Source organism: Vitis vinifera, chromosome 16 (genome assembly GCF_030704535.1).
Source record: "Vitis vinifera cultivar Pinot Noir 40024 chromosome 16, ASM3070453v1".
In the NCBI taxonomy this organism is placed as follows: domain Eukaryota; kingdom Viridiplantae; phylum Streptophyta; class Magnoliopsida; order Vitales; family Vitaceae; genus Vitis; species Vitis vinifera.
The window spans coordinates 24853677-24870735 of record NC_081820.1 but is presented as its reverse complement, the minus strand read 5'-3'; the positions used below and the strand labels follow the sequence as shown (position 1 = coordinate 24870735).

General features: G+C 30.1%; 1 long non-coding RNA gene across 1 annotated transcript; it reads right to left on the bottom strand.

Moving 5' to 3' along the window:
* Positions 1-10390: 10390 nt before the first annotated feature.
* On the bottom strand, positions 10391-15752 carry LOC132252719 (uncharacterized). Its single transcript, XR_009464494.1, has 2 exons — positions 15514-15752; positions 10391-10682 (listed from the first exon to the last, which is right to left on the bottom strand). It is a non-coding gene; the product is annotated as an uncharacterized LOC132252719 (long non-coding RNA).
* Positions 15753-17059: the final 1307 nt, after the last annotated feature.

The following is a 17059-nucleotide window of genomic DNA, read 5'->3' as shown; positions in this document are numbered from 1 at the left end:
TGTAATATGAAATTGAGTGCATAAAGAAGCCAGAAAAAGGTACGTGCTACACAATATTAGCCCATGCCATATTCCTTTGCACCCTGATATGGAAACGGAAAATTTGACATAATTTCATTTTATCTATTCGTATCTTAATATGGAAACATCAAAGACCCCCAAAAAAAAAAAAGCCCTGTGGGAACCATGGGAATGAACACAAAGTCATAGGCTTTAGTAGCACCAAAATATCAAAGCAAAACCCTATAATATGCCTCTTCCAACAATTTAATAATTTGCAGCAATTATCATCTATAAAAGGGATTTTATTTATTTATTTTGCTAAAATGAGAAAGAATGGAATTCAAGTTAATGAGTAGTCATTTTAATTACTTAGGAAATTCATGTTTTAATCCAATATTTAATAACAGTGTCTAAAGTATGTATTTAATATAATAAAAAGTTAGATAGACGCATAATTAAGACCATTATTTTCAATAATTCTAATACTTCACCCATTAAATAGGATAACAACTTGCAAGGACCTCATTTCTTTCACACAAGCATGTGGGTACGTCTTATAATTAAATAGCTCACCATGCTTGGCTAGCTATATGGAAAAATCAAACATTATGGGCAAGTTGATGTACCCAGTTACCCCCATACTTCAATACTGACTAAGATAGTCAATGCTATAGAAAAATCAAACACTGTGGGCAAGTTGATGTCCTTTTTAACCATTAATTTTCTTATTAAGAAATGAGGTACTTTTAGAGAGTTACTAATTTCCTTATTCTTAAGAGAAAATTCACAAGAAAAATTGATGATATGATTCATGAAGAAATAAACAAAATCAAAATCAGATTTTGGAGAGCCTTACATTAGTCAATAAAGGCATACTTTTTTCAAATTAGAAAAATGCAGGGGATACCAAGTTAGGTTTCACTAGAAATGTAGTAGCAAATTCCATAAAGGCAAAATAACAATCTAAACTCACAAAAGGAGAATTATTTGAAAGTTTGAAGGTGAGTGCATAGAGAAAGATATACAACTACAAACAAAAAATGATCTCTCATGGTTCCAAGTTGTAGTCCCCCACAATAAAATGATGCATGAATCAATTTCTTTCCTCATTGGTCCCACAGGGACTTGTCAAGTTTGAGAGGCTGAGTGTCAAATGCTATTCATTGTCATAACTAGAATCCAAAAAAGATGATAAGATTCGTAATGCAATGGTTAAGAAATTTTGCTACTCCACTTGCTTTGCATTGGTATAAGGTCTATCCATAAATGTCCAAGCATAAATATGACTTGAAGTAGAGATGGAAACATGATGCCAATTGAATTGATTGGTACCTAATATTCCATGGAGAAAGGTGTATAGATAAGATATAACCTATTAAACTAGATTGGAGGTTTAGAAATTCATAAAAATCAATTATATTATATACTTATACCAAATATGAGTTTTTTTTTGTTTTGTTATTTTTTTCCCTCCTTTTGAAATTTCAGATTTGATCTTAATACATTTATGGATTTGCTTTTGAGATCAACTTTAGTTGTGTCAGTTCTTTGAAGAAAAAAAGAAAACTTTCATCATGCCTTGAAGTGAAATCTCCGTCCTCAATCCCCATTAAATAACATATAATTGACTTATGTGGAGAGTGTAAAAGCCTACTAAATTGGTTCAATCTATTTAGTAGCACCAAAATATCAAAGAAAAACCCTATAATATGCCTCTTCCAACAATTTAACAATTTGCAACAATTATCATCTATAAAAGGGATTTTATTTATTTATTTTGCTAAAATGAGAAAGAATGGAATTCAAGTTCAAGAGTAGTCATTTTAATTACTTAGGAAATTCATGTTTTAATCCAATATTTAGTAACAATATCTAAAGCATGTATTTAATATAATAAAAAGTTACATAGACGCATAATTAAGACAATTATTTTCAATAATTCTAATACTTCACCTATTAAATAGGATAACAACTTGCAAGGACCTCCTTTCTTTCACAAGCATGTGGGTATGTCTTGTAATTAAATAGCTCGCCATGTTTGGCTAGCTACAAAACATTCTATATGGAAAAATCAAACATTATGGGCAAGTTGATGTACTCAATCACCCCCATACTTAAATACTGATTAAGATAGTCAATGCTATAGAAAAATCAAACACTGTGGGCAAATTGATGTACTTAGTTACCCTCATATTTCAATACTGGCTATGATAGTCAATGCTATAAAAGAATCAAACACTATAGGCAAGTTGATGTACCTAATCACCCTCATACGTCAATACTGACTATGATAGTCAATGTTATAGAAAAATCAAACATAGTGGGCAAGTTGATGTACCTAGTCACGCTCATACTTCAATACTAACTACGATGGTTAGTGCTATATGTACCTAGTCACCCTTTTTCTTCAATACTGAGTATGATAGTCAATGCTATAGAAAATTCAAATATTATGGGCAAGTTGATGTACCTAATCACTCTCATACTTCAATATTGATTGTGATAATCAGTGCTATAGAAGAATAAAATATTGTGGGCAAATGAATGTACCCAGTTCATGTACCTAATCACCCTCGTATTTCAATACTGACTATGATAGTCAATGTTTTAGAAAAATCAAACATAGTAGGCGAGTTGATGTACCTAGTCACCCTCATACTTCAATATTGACTATGATAGTCAATGCTATAGAAAAATCAAACACTATGGGCACGTTGATGTACCTAGTCACCCTTATACTTCAATACTGACTATGATAGTCAATGTTATGGAAGAATCAAACAATATAGGCAAGTTGATGTACCTAGTCACTCTCATACTTCAATACTGACTATGATAGTCAATGTTGTAGAAAAATCAAACACAATGGGCAAGTGGATGTACCTAGTCACCCTCATACTTTAATACTAACTATGATAGTCAATGCTATAGAAAATCAAAGATTGTGGGCAAGTTGATGTACCTAGTCACCATCATACTTCAATACTGACTATGATAGTCAATGCTATAGAAGAATCAAACACTATGAACAAATTGATATAACATTTTCTAAACAATTTTTTCTCTAACTTTCGATTGGTTTTACGCCTTTCTTTATCTCTATCTCACATTTCCATTGTTCAAGACTAATCTTGGAGGAGCTAAACCTTCAATCATATTACTTGAAAGGGCTTGTTATTAACTTTATTCAACCATATATACTATGCTCTTTAATTAATGTTTAAATTGGTGGATAGAATATAGAATAAAGATAAAAAGTGAGATAATACATTCACCCTCTTCCCCGTATCTCCTCCACGTGATATTTAACAACCACATAAAAAAGATGGGATGCATATCTAGTGGATCATAAATTCTTTTTCTTAATACATATATAAAAATGTTTTCAATATCATATATAAACTTAATATATATCATTTAACAACATGTAATAATTTCATAAGTATAAACTCTAAAATAACAATTTTAAAATAAACAAAGGAGAGGTCTCTAAATAATGTTGAATGGTAAGAGAGATTGTATCTTTTTTTAATAATAAATGTTAGAATGAAATATTTCATATATTATTTAAAGAATTGTAAAACATCAAGATGAGATTGTTTAACAAATTTAAAATAAAGATTGGAGAGGTCTCTAAATAATGTTGAATTGTAAGAGAGATCACATCTTTTTTAAAAACAAATGTTTGGATGCAATTCATATATTATTTAAAAAATTGTGAAACATTAGGATGAGATATATTTAACAAATTTCAAATAAATGATGGACAAGTCTCTAAATAATATTGAATCATAAGAGAGATTATATCTTGTTTAATAATAATGTTGGATGCAATTCATATATTATTTAAAATTTTTGAAACATTAGGATAGGATATCTTTTTTATTCTATTATTTACTCCTTCAATACATCAAATATTAGTATAGTATAATATATTTTAATAAATATAAAAATATTATTTTTTTCTATATATCCACATCTTTAATCTCATATTTTCTTGAAAATAATATTATATATATATATATATATATATATATGATATTACATATATAATTAATTAATTCGTTATAGAGAAATTGAGCTCCATTCCCTATTAGCCTTTTCTTGCAGAGTCAATGACTTTTCCTCCAAAGCAAGTGAATCTTTCAAGTTACATCTTTCAAATTAGGTGTAAAGATCTAATTTCATTGGCTACTTCAAGAAGGTCTAAGCCCCACTAGCATTCAAAATCAATTAATTAATTAATTTTTTAATCTAGGGATAGGTAGACTAAAAAACTTCCGTAACAGTGCTTGACATTTCAATTTGGTGGCTTTAATGAAATTCATTTCAACTTGAAATTCATCCTCTTCCTGAAATTCATCCTCTATCTTTTCATAGAAATCCATAATTGAGAAATTCATGGCTTCTTCCTTCTATCTCTTCCCGCTCATTGGATATTTCTAAAGGCAAAGGCATCAAGTAGCGAAATATTATGTATCACCATCTCATGAATGTTAAACACATGCAAAGGGATGAAATTATATAAATTAAGGTCATATTTAATTCAGGGTTTAGACTAGGATAAACTATTAATTTGCAATTCATATATACATATATATAATTTTAATTTGTATTATAGTACGTATAAATATGCTTTTATTTTTTTCTTTTTGGAATAAATTATTATTATTATTATTATTATTTTCAAAGTAATTAAAATGAAAATTTTTTCAAAAGAAATATTTAACAAATCCAATGAATATGAGAAATAAATTTATTATCTAAAAGCCATATATATTGCATGTTTTTCCTGAGATTGTTAAATCCCATATAAAGGGATATGATAAATAAAATGAATAATCATTTATCTTATCCATTTTAAAACCAAACATAAAATAAAGTTGATATGATCTTAAGAGCATAGCATGTATCTTAGGTAAAATAAACAAAAAAATAAAAAATAAAAAGGTTATTATGATTTGCAAATAAGACTAAAATAAAAATTAATTATTTTGAAGATTATGAATGCTCATTATTACGTCAACAACCCTTGTATGTGGATCAAACTTTTTAGTTGGTCCCTTTCAAGCATCATATTCCTTCGATAATTCTAGTAAGATTGGCTTTGTTGACATTGACCACTACATTGTCATAAATCATATGGTCCATTATACATGTGTCAATTTCAAACAATGACCTATGGATGAATTTTCTTAGCAATAAATGGATAGCATCATATTCCTTCAACAATTCCAACGAGATCAATTTTGTTAACATTGACCACTATATTGTCATAAACCATATGGTCCATTATACATGTCTCAGTTTCAAAAAAATGCCTACCAACGAAATTTCTTAGCAATAAATGGATATTTGTTCTTGCCTCGGAAGACTTTTACTTCTTTGCATTGAGAATTATGACTAAGGGAAGGATCTATAAACTTTTCAAATATGGATTTTCGTGGAAAAGTGGGTAGTATATTTCAACAAGGTGACAAATAATTTTTTTGGTTTTGTCTTGCTTGATTGCCCAAATAAGATATTAATTGATCTTGATTACGAAGGTGCCTAGGCAACTTCTTCATGCAGGCAGGAAAATTCAATCTTAAAAGTTACTTAGTTCTCACTATCATTGTGAGAAAAACTAAATGTTATTTATCATTTTCTATGAATGTTGAACACATGCAAATGATGAAATTACATAAATTAAGGTCATAGGACAAAATATTAATGAAATATAATATATTATAATATAATATAATATTTATATATATATATAACCAAAATTTTATCATTTTAAATTTTTTTTTATTTTGGTTATTCAAAGTGATTAATATGAAATGTTTTTGAAAGATATATCTAAGAGATCCAATAAATATAAGACATAAATTTATTATCCAAAATTTATATAGATTCCATTTTTTTCATGAGATTATTAAATTCTGATATGATAAAAAGAATTAATAAAGTTAATATGACCTTAAGAGCATAGCATGCACCTTTAGATAAAGTAAACAGAAAATAAGAAGGTTGTCATGATTTGCTTGTAAAACTAAAATTTGAATCAATTATTTTGAAAAATATGGCGCCCATGAGTATTTCCAAAGCCTTGTAAGTTGGATAAGGGTTAACATACAAAAGTGTGGTCTTGGGTTAGAAAATGCAAGATATAGAAAGAAAACACACAAGGAAGGAAGGGAAATCATTATAATTACTCTGAGATGGGATATATATATATATATATATATATATATATATATATATATATATATATATATAGATATCATAAAGATGTAGAATTACTAAAAATAAAATAAAAGATAATTTGTCCGATGCTTCCATCAATTATTACTCAAAAGATCATTATGCTAAACTCAAAACCACTTTGAGAGACATATATATAAAGATTGAACTCAAAACATTGCAATGTATATAAAAGTATGGTACTTTGAGGAAACATAGAATAAGAAAATTGTTTTTAAATTAAGTTTACAAATACTTTTTTTTTCTAGAAATAATAAAGAAATATGTTAAGACCGTTCTCATAAATTAATTTTAAAAAAATGCTACTAAAAGTAGACAAGCCACATTCATACATGTTATTCTATGAATAGAAAAAAAATAAAAATAAATAAAAAGTCTAGTAAAAAAAGTCTATACATAAGACAAATGCATTAAACTAGTGTCAAGATTCCAACAAATGCCTTATTCTATGAAGTCATGAACAAGTAATGATTCAATTAAAACATGGAGTATCTGCCTAGAAACCTGTTATTCCATAAAAAGTATAAGTCGTGCAAGTTGATTAAGGCTAGGATTGAAATTACTAAACATATTTTTTGGTAAGATAAATTTTGTTAGGATTTTATGGTTATCCTATATCCTACTTCAAATCAATCTAGATGAAATTATATTATGTGATGAGTGTATAATCCTTCATTGAAACCTCTAACAAGTTAAGACAATTGTTAAAGCAAAATCTAAACCCAAACCTCTTGATCAGCTGGTTTTCTATATTGATTTTCTCCCCATAAAATTTTCCCTTCTTCCCTTCGTTTTGTTTGGTCATGGTGCCGCCCCCTTTGTAAGCAAATCGTTTCAACAAAATCTTAAAACTAATAACCTATGTACAAGAATCATTAATGTTTCACCTGCCAAGAACAAGCTAGGCTAATATTCACCTGTTTACAAATTAATTTCATAATCATTTCATAATTAGACTTAAAAAAATATTTTTCTTTTCTATTTTTATTTATGAATGTGTAGTTAGCAAATGTTGTAATCAGTGGTTCATGATGAATGGGATTTTTGTACAATAGACTAATTTTGAGGCTCACTTTTGAATTAAGGTCATGCGTATCTTTTAACATAAATCTTAAAATATAATAAAATATTTAATAAAATTAAGTTCTATTTAGACTTAAGTCAAATTACAATTTATTTAGTTTTAAGATAAATTAAACAAATCTCATTCGAAAAATTCAGGCTTACAACATCAATTTTCCTTTTTTTGCCATTAATTTTCCTATTAAATAATGAGATGCTTTAGAGAGCTTATTATTTCTTTATTATTAAGAGAAAACTCATAAATAATAAAAAATAAAAAAATAAACTAATCATACAATTTATGAGGAAATTAGTAAAAATTAAAATTAGATTTTGAATAGCCTTGCATTAATTAACTAAAGGCATCCTTTTCCAAATTGGAAAATGCAAGAGATACCAAGTTAGGTTTCACTATTAAAAGTAAATTCCATGAAGGTAACTAGAATGCTAATTGAAACTCACAAAAATAGAATAATTTAAAGTCACTTGATTTAAATTACTGTAAAGGTAGGCATGTAGAGAAAGATATACAATTACAAACAAAAAATGATCTCTCATGAGTCCAAGTTGCAGTCCCTTCCCTAAAAAATGATACATGCATCAGTTTCTTTCGTGATTGGACTCATAAGGACAAAGGAGCTAAACTAGTCAAGTTTGAGAGACTAAACGCCAATTGCCATTCATTGTCATAATCAGTATCCAAAAAACATGATAAGATTCATAACACAATGACTAAGATATTCCATGGAGATGACAACATGTTGCTAAAAGAATTGATTGGTACCTAATATTCCATAGAAAAAGTTGTATAGATAAGATAGAACCCGTTAAACTAGCTTGGAGGTTTGGAAATTCATCAAAATTAATTATATTATGAACTAGCTTGGTGGCTTTAATGTCAATCAAGCAAGACAAAACCAAAAAATCAATTAATTTATCCTCTTCCTGAAATTCATTTCCTATGTTTTCATACGAATTCATAATTGAGAGTTTCATGGGTTCTTCCCTTTATCTCATCCAACTCATTGGATATTTCAAAAGGCAAAGGAATCAAGTCCCTCCAAGTGCATGGAAAATCTCCATTTAGTGCCAAGAAAATGAACTCAACAAGTACCCCCATTTACAGTGGACCCTATATACAATGGGCCACAAAAATTGAAAATAGACTCAATATACAATGGACCACACAATGAATGAATCATAGTGAGACAATAGTCATATAATGACTATATAGTTGTATGAACCACACAAATTGAAAATAGACCCTATTTATAATGGACCACACAAAGAATGAAACATAGTGAGAAATCGGTCACATACATACAATGGACTATATGGTCCACGACCATTACTAAGAAATAGTAAATTATAAAAATTCAGACTCCTTGAAATGATGCTGCTTGTGGGAATGATTTAAAAATTTTAATATTTTTTTTAAAAGAAAATAGACACATAGCAATAGGGTTTACATGATTCAATAATGTAATTAAATCCACCATCGATATGGAAACTTTTTAATAACAAACCCTAACCCCCAAAGAACTAATCTAAGTGGTTTCCGATAAGGAAATACTTACTTTCAACTAAAACATTTAAGGTTTGTCTACAAATATTTTTAAAATTAGTTTTTATTTTTAAAACAAAAATAATTTTCCCATCTCAAAAATATATCTAACAAATTTTAGAATAAAAATATCATGAAAATAAAGTGGTTGGTGTTTTGTTTTTTTTTTTGTATTATTTCATTTTGCATGGTAAATTACATTCACCAAGAACTAATGAAGAAAACCATTTTTTAGAATTTCAAATAGAATTTTATTCCTAAAAATGATATAAAATTGTTTTTATGAATTGTTCTCAAAAACTTATTTTTAAAAATCATTTTTTAAAATATTATCTAACATGCCTCAAATTTTCTTATGAGAACCTAACCTTGCAGTTTCCCAGGTCTAATTTGCAAGAAGCAAAATAATGTTGCGAGATCTTCACAAGTAACAAGGCAACAAATCACATGAGAACAAGTCTATGAAAACTTCTCAATGTTTCATTTTATTCTTTCCATGATGCAAAGCTCTAGTTTCCAAGATGAAAACTTGTCCACATAAAATTTTCCATTTTTTCTCAACTCCTCCTAGCCACCTTAATAGTAGTGAAGCTTCTTCCAAGAAAGTAAGACATAATGACTAAGGTTATTTGTTCGAGGCTAGTTATTTAATAAACTCCCTTATAGTTGCTTACCTAACATCAAAGCCTACTATCTTTGGAGGACAAGAGTCTTCCACATTTTTTATTTTTTGAAATTCATCTCTCCACCGTCTCCATCTCTCAATCATTAAACGACCTAGAAAAGCGAGGATTCCAACCCCCTCCTCCTCTGAAACAACCCACACCTCAGCCACCCACTCCTCTTTAGAAGCGGTCAGCTCAAACAACGAAGGGAAGGAACGACTTAAAGTGTCGTCGTTGCACCACCTATCTTCCCAAAATCTCACTCTTCTTCCATCCCCAATGGAGAAAACGAAATTGCCCCTCATTAAAGGTCATTCCTTCCTAATTTCCTTCCAAAACCCCCACACCACCCCCTTTCTTCTACCACATACTTCCTACTTATCACTTGTTTCCAAAGAGTCCCATTTTCTTCCGCGAAGCGCCAACTCCATTTTTTGGAAACTCCATTTCCAAAAAAAAACTAATTGTCTTAATATCATAAACAAAAGAAGGTTGAGGCTACAACTATTATCACTAGCAAATAGTTATCATTCTACAAGTCTTCTAATTTATTTTAAATGTTTCAAACTTCACCTGCTTAGACATGTCTAACAACTTCTTTAGCAGTCACGCCAAGAACTTAGCCTTTAAGATCAATAAAAATAAACATTCCACATAAGAACTTGGTTTTTTTCATTTCTTTTGATAAATGTAAAATTTTCGTAATTTGAAAATATTCACCTTAAGCTTAATTTGCTGATTATTTGACTTGGATGGCTACTTATAAGTACAAACCATCTTTAAAGAATAAATTGCTGAACTGTTTAGGCCTGGAACATGTAATAAACACCTAATTTAAAAAACTAAAATATAAAGATTGTTTTTAGTATAATAAAATATTTGGTTGCTTTATAATAAAAATATAAAGCAACGTCTACTGGTATTTTTCAATTTGTCAAAATATGGAATGCAGACATAATAATAAATAGAATTTAAGAGATACCAAACTAGTGATGCAACATAATGAACCTATTAACTTGTGTTTTAAAAGAGAACCTTAGAAAGGCCATACTTAGGACTCTAAAATTTTCATTCTACTTATGATCTAACCATGGGGGATTTTGTAAAGATCATAACCTCAGAGAAAGGCATCAGACTAATACCTGCATGGAAATTTGCACAAGATTTCAGATTCCAATCATTGAGTTCAAGGCAGTTCAAATACAAAGCTCGCAAGTAAATTCACAAGTTCAATATTTGAAGACCAAAATTGACTCAAGAAGATGCTCTATATGCTTAATTATCATTTTAGGATACTTCAATTATGTGAATACAAGAAAAAAAAAATTTCTATTTCACTCTTTTTTTCATTTGTTTCTTAGAAAAAAACTTAATTTCTTAAGCATTTCTTTTCACATAAAACTTTATACTATAAAAACTATTACTTGTTATTTATTACTATTAGTATTGTAATAATTCATACAATGATCAAAAGAAAGAAAGAAAGAAAGAAAGGAAAAATCATTGCATGATAAAATTGCTCTATAGAATAGATTAAGTTAATAAACAAATTCATTTTTTAAATTTTCTTATGCTTATTGTAAGTAATTCACTTTCATAGCAATCACATTTAGCTCTAGCATATTCAATATCAAAAACGAAAAAAAAAAGGAACAAAAAGTAAATAAATAAATAAATAAGTTTCTTCCAAACCAATAAGCTGATATCAAATTGTCCAACTTTGTATGATGAGGTTAGAGAGATGGCAGCCCCAGTTGCAATCCTATTGTTTTGGTCAAGGGTTTACTTGTTATCTATCATGCTTAAGGTTAATCCCCTGCATGATAAAATCTAGACTTAATGGTAAAACTTATGAAATAGTTTTATGTTGTTACCTTTTCTACAGAAAGAAAATAAGAAACTATTAATTATTAAGTTTATCAAACTTCTATCACATTTTCTAAGAAAAATAGGAAGAAAAAAAAATCATTAATATCTTGTTGTTTCCTTTTTTTTTTCAAGATAACAATGGAGCTACTCCAAAGTTTCAACTTTTCTATGCTTTCTCTTTACTGTTGTCTTGCCAAAGTCTCACTTTGTCCACCCTGCTAATAAGCAAACATGCCATTGGAGGGATGATATTGGCCCTACTGGGGACTAGATTTTTATCCAACTTAAGAGAAACCTAGCCATAGAAGGTGCATCCACACAAAGAAAGAAAAAGGAAATGGCTTATCTTCAAAATGCAGGGGCCAAATGAGAGAGATGCCTATTGTCCCCACCCAGTCAAAGAATGAAAAAGAAAAATCAAATGAACATGACATAAAAGATAGTAAAACGTTTGCAGACTGGAATTCAATGAATTATAGCTCATTGTATCATGTGGAGAGTTAGGCTATAAACTTGTTTTTATGATAGCGAAACATAGTGAAGCATTGAAAAGAGAGTTTTTTAAATTATTGATACATAGGGTAGTCAATGGATGAAGAGGATGGCTAATGTTAGCAAATAGCTAAACAAGAAGCTTAATAGTAAACCCCTTTCAGATATATGGCTAGAGGGACAAGTAAGATGAAATCATTAAATGAATCTTTGTTTCTTTGATGGGGATTGCATTTTTTTTTCTTTTTCTCTGATGGAACTTTGAAGTTACATTATATTTTGAGAAAACCAAAAAACATGAAAAACTGGAGAAAAAAAACACTCGACAAAACTCCTAGCACCCAAAAATGAAGGTACATTAAAGTAAAAGTAAAATTTTTTTGGTTATTGTGTCTTTGATTAAATGATCTGTAACTTGAAAACCAAAAAGAAACAAAGAAAAAAAACAAAAAAGAGAATGATCAACCAAAAGAAAAAAAAAATCCCAAATAGTTAGTGTGGATACATTGAAGCCTCTTCCACCAAATCAATTAGGTGAAATATGGGTTCGAGGGCAAACATGATGCAGGACAAAGTTTGATCAAAAGTTTGTGTTAGTTCCTCTTCGCAACGATTTCTAACAACAGGTGACCTTATCTGAATCTCCCAATTAATTAGGTTCCATTCAAATCGAACCATCTTAATTCATTTAGAAAGGAAACATGGTGGTTAAGACATCAATTTTGGTTAAAATCAAATTATTAATGTTTTAATTTTGCCTTGTATTGACTTGTGAAGCCAAACAATGTATTCCTAATCAAACTGCTTAATCTCACAAGTGGCTTGCCTTGTGCTGTGGGACTCCTAAGCTAACCCTCATCTTGCTAACATCTAATTTGCCAAATTAGGCAGATTAGACCAGTCAGACCTGTTATAACATATTACTGAATACCTAAGATCCAAAGTTTGATTATTTCAATTGGTCTTTCAATTAGAACTCTATGACATATGTGAAATATAAAACTGCTTCTAAATTTTGTATCTCTTTGTACCATTGAGTTTCAAATATTCCACATTAAGGAAAATGGGTGCTCAATAAAAGAGAATGAAATAATGATAAGATTTTCATTCTTGAATATTTATAAGCCAATCTTGGTTATTATATCTTGATCTATAGCTAACTCTCTTGCCAATTTGGTTGGAGCTAACTCTCTCGGGATGTGAATTGCCTGAGATATGATGGCCTCAAATGAAAACAGAAAGGAAAGGGAAAAACCAACCAGAAAGAAAAGGAATTTGATAATTAGGAAATTGGCAGGAAGAAAAAGAAAATGCATTCAACCTAGTAGATAAAATTAGTAAAGTGTCTCTCCTATAAGCATAAGAATTTCCACTCAAAGAACGAATATCAAGCTTATGTCAATCAGCTGAATTAAAAATGTAAAAATGAGCCTAAAAAGTCAATTCCTGATTTTTAAGAAGTTAGAAAATCACAAAATTGCATTTGCCCCATACATGAGATAACAGGATTTGTATAGAAGTAAAAGAATGGTTGGTGAAAAACAGATGTTGAAGTCCATTTAAGAAATTAAAATTAAGGTAAATTAGTAAGAAATTAAAATTAAGGTAAATTAGGAAGCCTTTTCCCTCCAAAATTGCATAAACCCCAAAACCTATCCAATGTTTCTCCTGAATAGCAATTGTACATGAGATAAATATAATCAAATGACATGATTTTCAACATCTGAATTTTTAGATTTTTGACAAAATGCTTTTAGTCCGTACCCATTAATTTTGATAAACTTAATATTCATTTTTCCCTTTCTTCTTAGTGTTTACATGAAGAACAAAATTAGTCCAAGGGGGTTACTACTTTGATGGATTCAAAATAAAAAATAAATAAATAGATAAATAAAATGAAAAAAAAAAAGAAACAAGATTAAGATGAGTCAAAGTGTAGCATCCTAATTAGGAAGAGCTTTGCTCTATTCGAAACTCATAGCCTTTGATTTCATGAGGTGCAGACAAGGCACTATAATAATAGCAGACTGCATTGAATTTCATATCACTAAAATTTTCAACTTCATCTTATGCACGGAAGACAAAAAAACACAAAAGAGAAGGGACAGGAGCAATCATTGCTTCCAAGCTAAGTTTAGATGCACATGAAAATGGAAAGAAGAATAAGAGTGCAGAGATGGGGTATGTGAAAGTATGGTGAGGGATTGATGCTCATAATAATTAGTAAATATATACCAGGGAATCCAAACACAAACCCTAACCAGAAAAAGAGAGATGGGAGGAAATAGAAGTGATGAAAAGAAACCCAATTTGAAATCAAAGAAAGAAAGAAAGGAATAATAGAGTGTGAAGCCGTAGAAGGAATCGAAAGAATACCTAGAAGATGTGGGCGATGAAGTGGCTAAAGAAATTGGTCGTTGAGCGAGTTGGTCATTGATCTAAGCCCCCTCAGTGATGAGGATGTCAGTGACGACAAGAATCTAGTCGGAGAAATATACAGTGATGAGGATGGGTATTATGGCTTTGGGAGAAGAGTTCAATGGTCTCTAATGGTGGCTAAGAAGAGTGAACGATAAAAGACATGGCTCTCAGTGGGTCCAGCAGTCTAAACCGAGCAGAAGAGATAGTGCTTATATAGTGGCTCTATGGTCATGAACAAGCCCATGTGATTGTGCCTATTGGGCCATATATTGCTAGAAGAGCTTTTATAGCAGCAACCCAGCCCATGTGGTTGTGCCTATTGGGCCATATATTGCTATAAGAGCTTTTATAGCAGCAACCCATTCGTTCCCCAGCTATATGAGCTTTTATAGTAGCGATCTATTCCTCCCTCAGCCATAATGATGCGGAAATTTCTAATCTGTTGCGACTTATACAAGTATGATACTATATATATGTTTTGGTTGTGGATTTTGTTGGCCCAATTAAAACTATGTCACGATATCTCACTTTTCTTCTAGGTACATGTGTCCAACATTTCAAACGATGCCCTACCATGTGAATTTTCTTAGCAATAAATGAATATTTGTCCTTGCCTTGGAAGACTTTGACTCCTTACTAAGAAATGTGATGAAGTGAAGAAGTTATGAACTTTTCAATTATAGATTTCTCTGAAAAAGTGTGTTATATATTTCAAGAAGACAATAAATAACTTTTTTGACCAAATAAGATATTATTTGATCTTGTTTGTGAAGGTGCCTTGGCAGCTTCTTCAAGTAGCCAAGAAAATTCAATCTTTAAGATTCTTAATTTGTACTATCATCTCGAGAAACAGCCAAATATTATGTATCATGAATGTTAAACACATGCAAGTAATGAAATTATGTAAATTAATGTCATATTTAATGGATGGTATAAAGTAGAATAAAATATTAATGAAATATGATATAGTTTTTGTACAAAATTATGTGCAAAGGGTTACTTCTGCATAAGCAGATGAAAAAGAAGAAGAAAATTAACTAAGAATCATCATGATGTCACCCTCATAGTTGAAAAGAAGATGAATATAGGTGAATAGGATATCACCTATAAGCACCATCTGATTTATTGGAGCACTCGTAAAACATAATAAACTTATTAGCTTCTTGTATTCTTTTAATATGAATGGGGTACCTGCATCACTTCTCTTCATTGAAACTCTTCTACACAAACAAATTCATGGTGAGTGCCCATTTCTTATGTCTTACCATCGCTTTATTCCTCCTTGCTTTGAGCTTTCTGAGTAAAAGGAAACTAGGATTTACACCACATTATGTAGAGTAAAAAAAATGAAAAACAAAAAACAAAAAACACACTAGACAAGACTCCTAGTACCCAAAAATGAAGGTACATTAAAGTAAAAGTAAAAAAAAAAAAAAAATTAATACCGTTTCTTTTATTAAATGATCTGGAACTTGAAAACCAAAAATGAACAAAGAAAAAAGAAAGCAAAAAAGAGAATGATCAACCAAAAGAGAAATGATGAATCCCAAATAGTTACTATGGATACATTGAAGCCTCTTCCACTAAATCAATTTGGTGAAATATGGCTTCGAGGGGCAAACATGATGCAGGGCAAAGTTTGATCAAAAGTTTTTGTTAGTTCCTCTTCGCAACGATTTCTAACAGCAAGTGACCTTATTTGAATCTCCCAATTAATTAGGTTCCATTCAAATTGAACCATCTTAATTCATTTAGAAAGGAAACATGGTGGTTAAGACATCAATTTTGGTTAAAATCAAATTATTACTGTTTTAATTTTGCCTTGTATTGACTTGTGAAGCCAAACATTGTATTCCTAATCAGACTGCTTAATCTCACAAGTGGCTTACCTTGTGTTGTGGGACCTCCTAAGCTAACCCTCATCTTGCTGACATCTGATTTGCCAAATTAGGCAGATTAGACCTGTTAGACATGTTATAACATATAACTTAACACCTAAGATCCCAAGTTTGATTCTTTCAATTGGTCTTTCAATTATACCTCTATGACATATGTGAAATATAAAACTGCTTCTGAATTTTATATCTCTTTGTACCATTGAGTTTCAAATATTCTACATTAAGGAAAAGAGGTGCTCAATAAAAGAGAATGAAAGAATGGTAAGATTTTCATTCTCAGATATTTATAAGCCAATCTTGGCTATTATATCTTGATCTGTAGCTAACTCTCTTGCCAATTTGGTTGGAGCTAACTCTCTCCGGATGTGAATTGCCTGAGATATGGTGGCCTCAAATGAAAACAGAAGGGAAAGGGAAAAATGAACTAGAAAGAAAAGGAATTTGATAATTAGTAAATTGGCAGGAAGAAAAAGCAAATGCCTTCAACCTAGTAGATAAAATTAGTAAAGTGTCTCTCCTATAAGCATCAGAATTTCCACTCAAAGAACAAATATCAAGCTTATGTCAATCAACTGAATTTAAAATGTAAAAATGAGCCTAAAAAGTCAATTCCTGATTTTTAAGAAGTTAGAAAATCACAAAATTGCATTTGCCCCATACATGAGATAACAAGATTTGTATAGAAGTAAAAGAATGGTTGGTGAAAAACAGATGTTGAAGTCCATCTAAGATTACCACTTGAATCCTAAGAAATGAAAATTGAGGGAGGTAAATTAGGAAGCCTTTTCCCTCCTTCAAAATTGCATAAACCCCAAAACCTATCAAATGTTTCTCCTGAA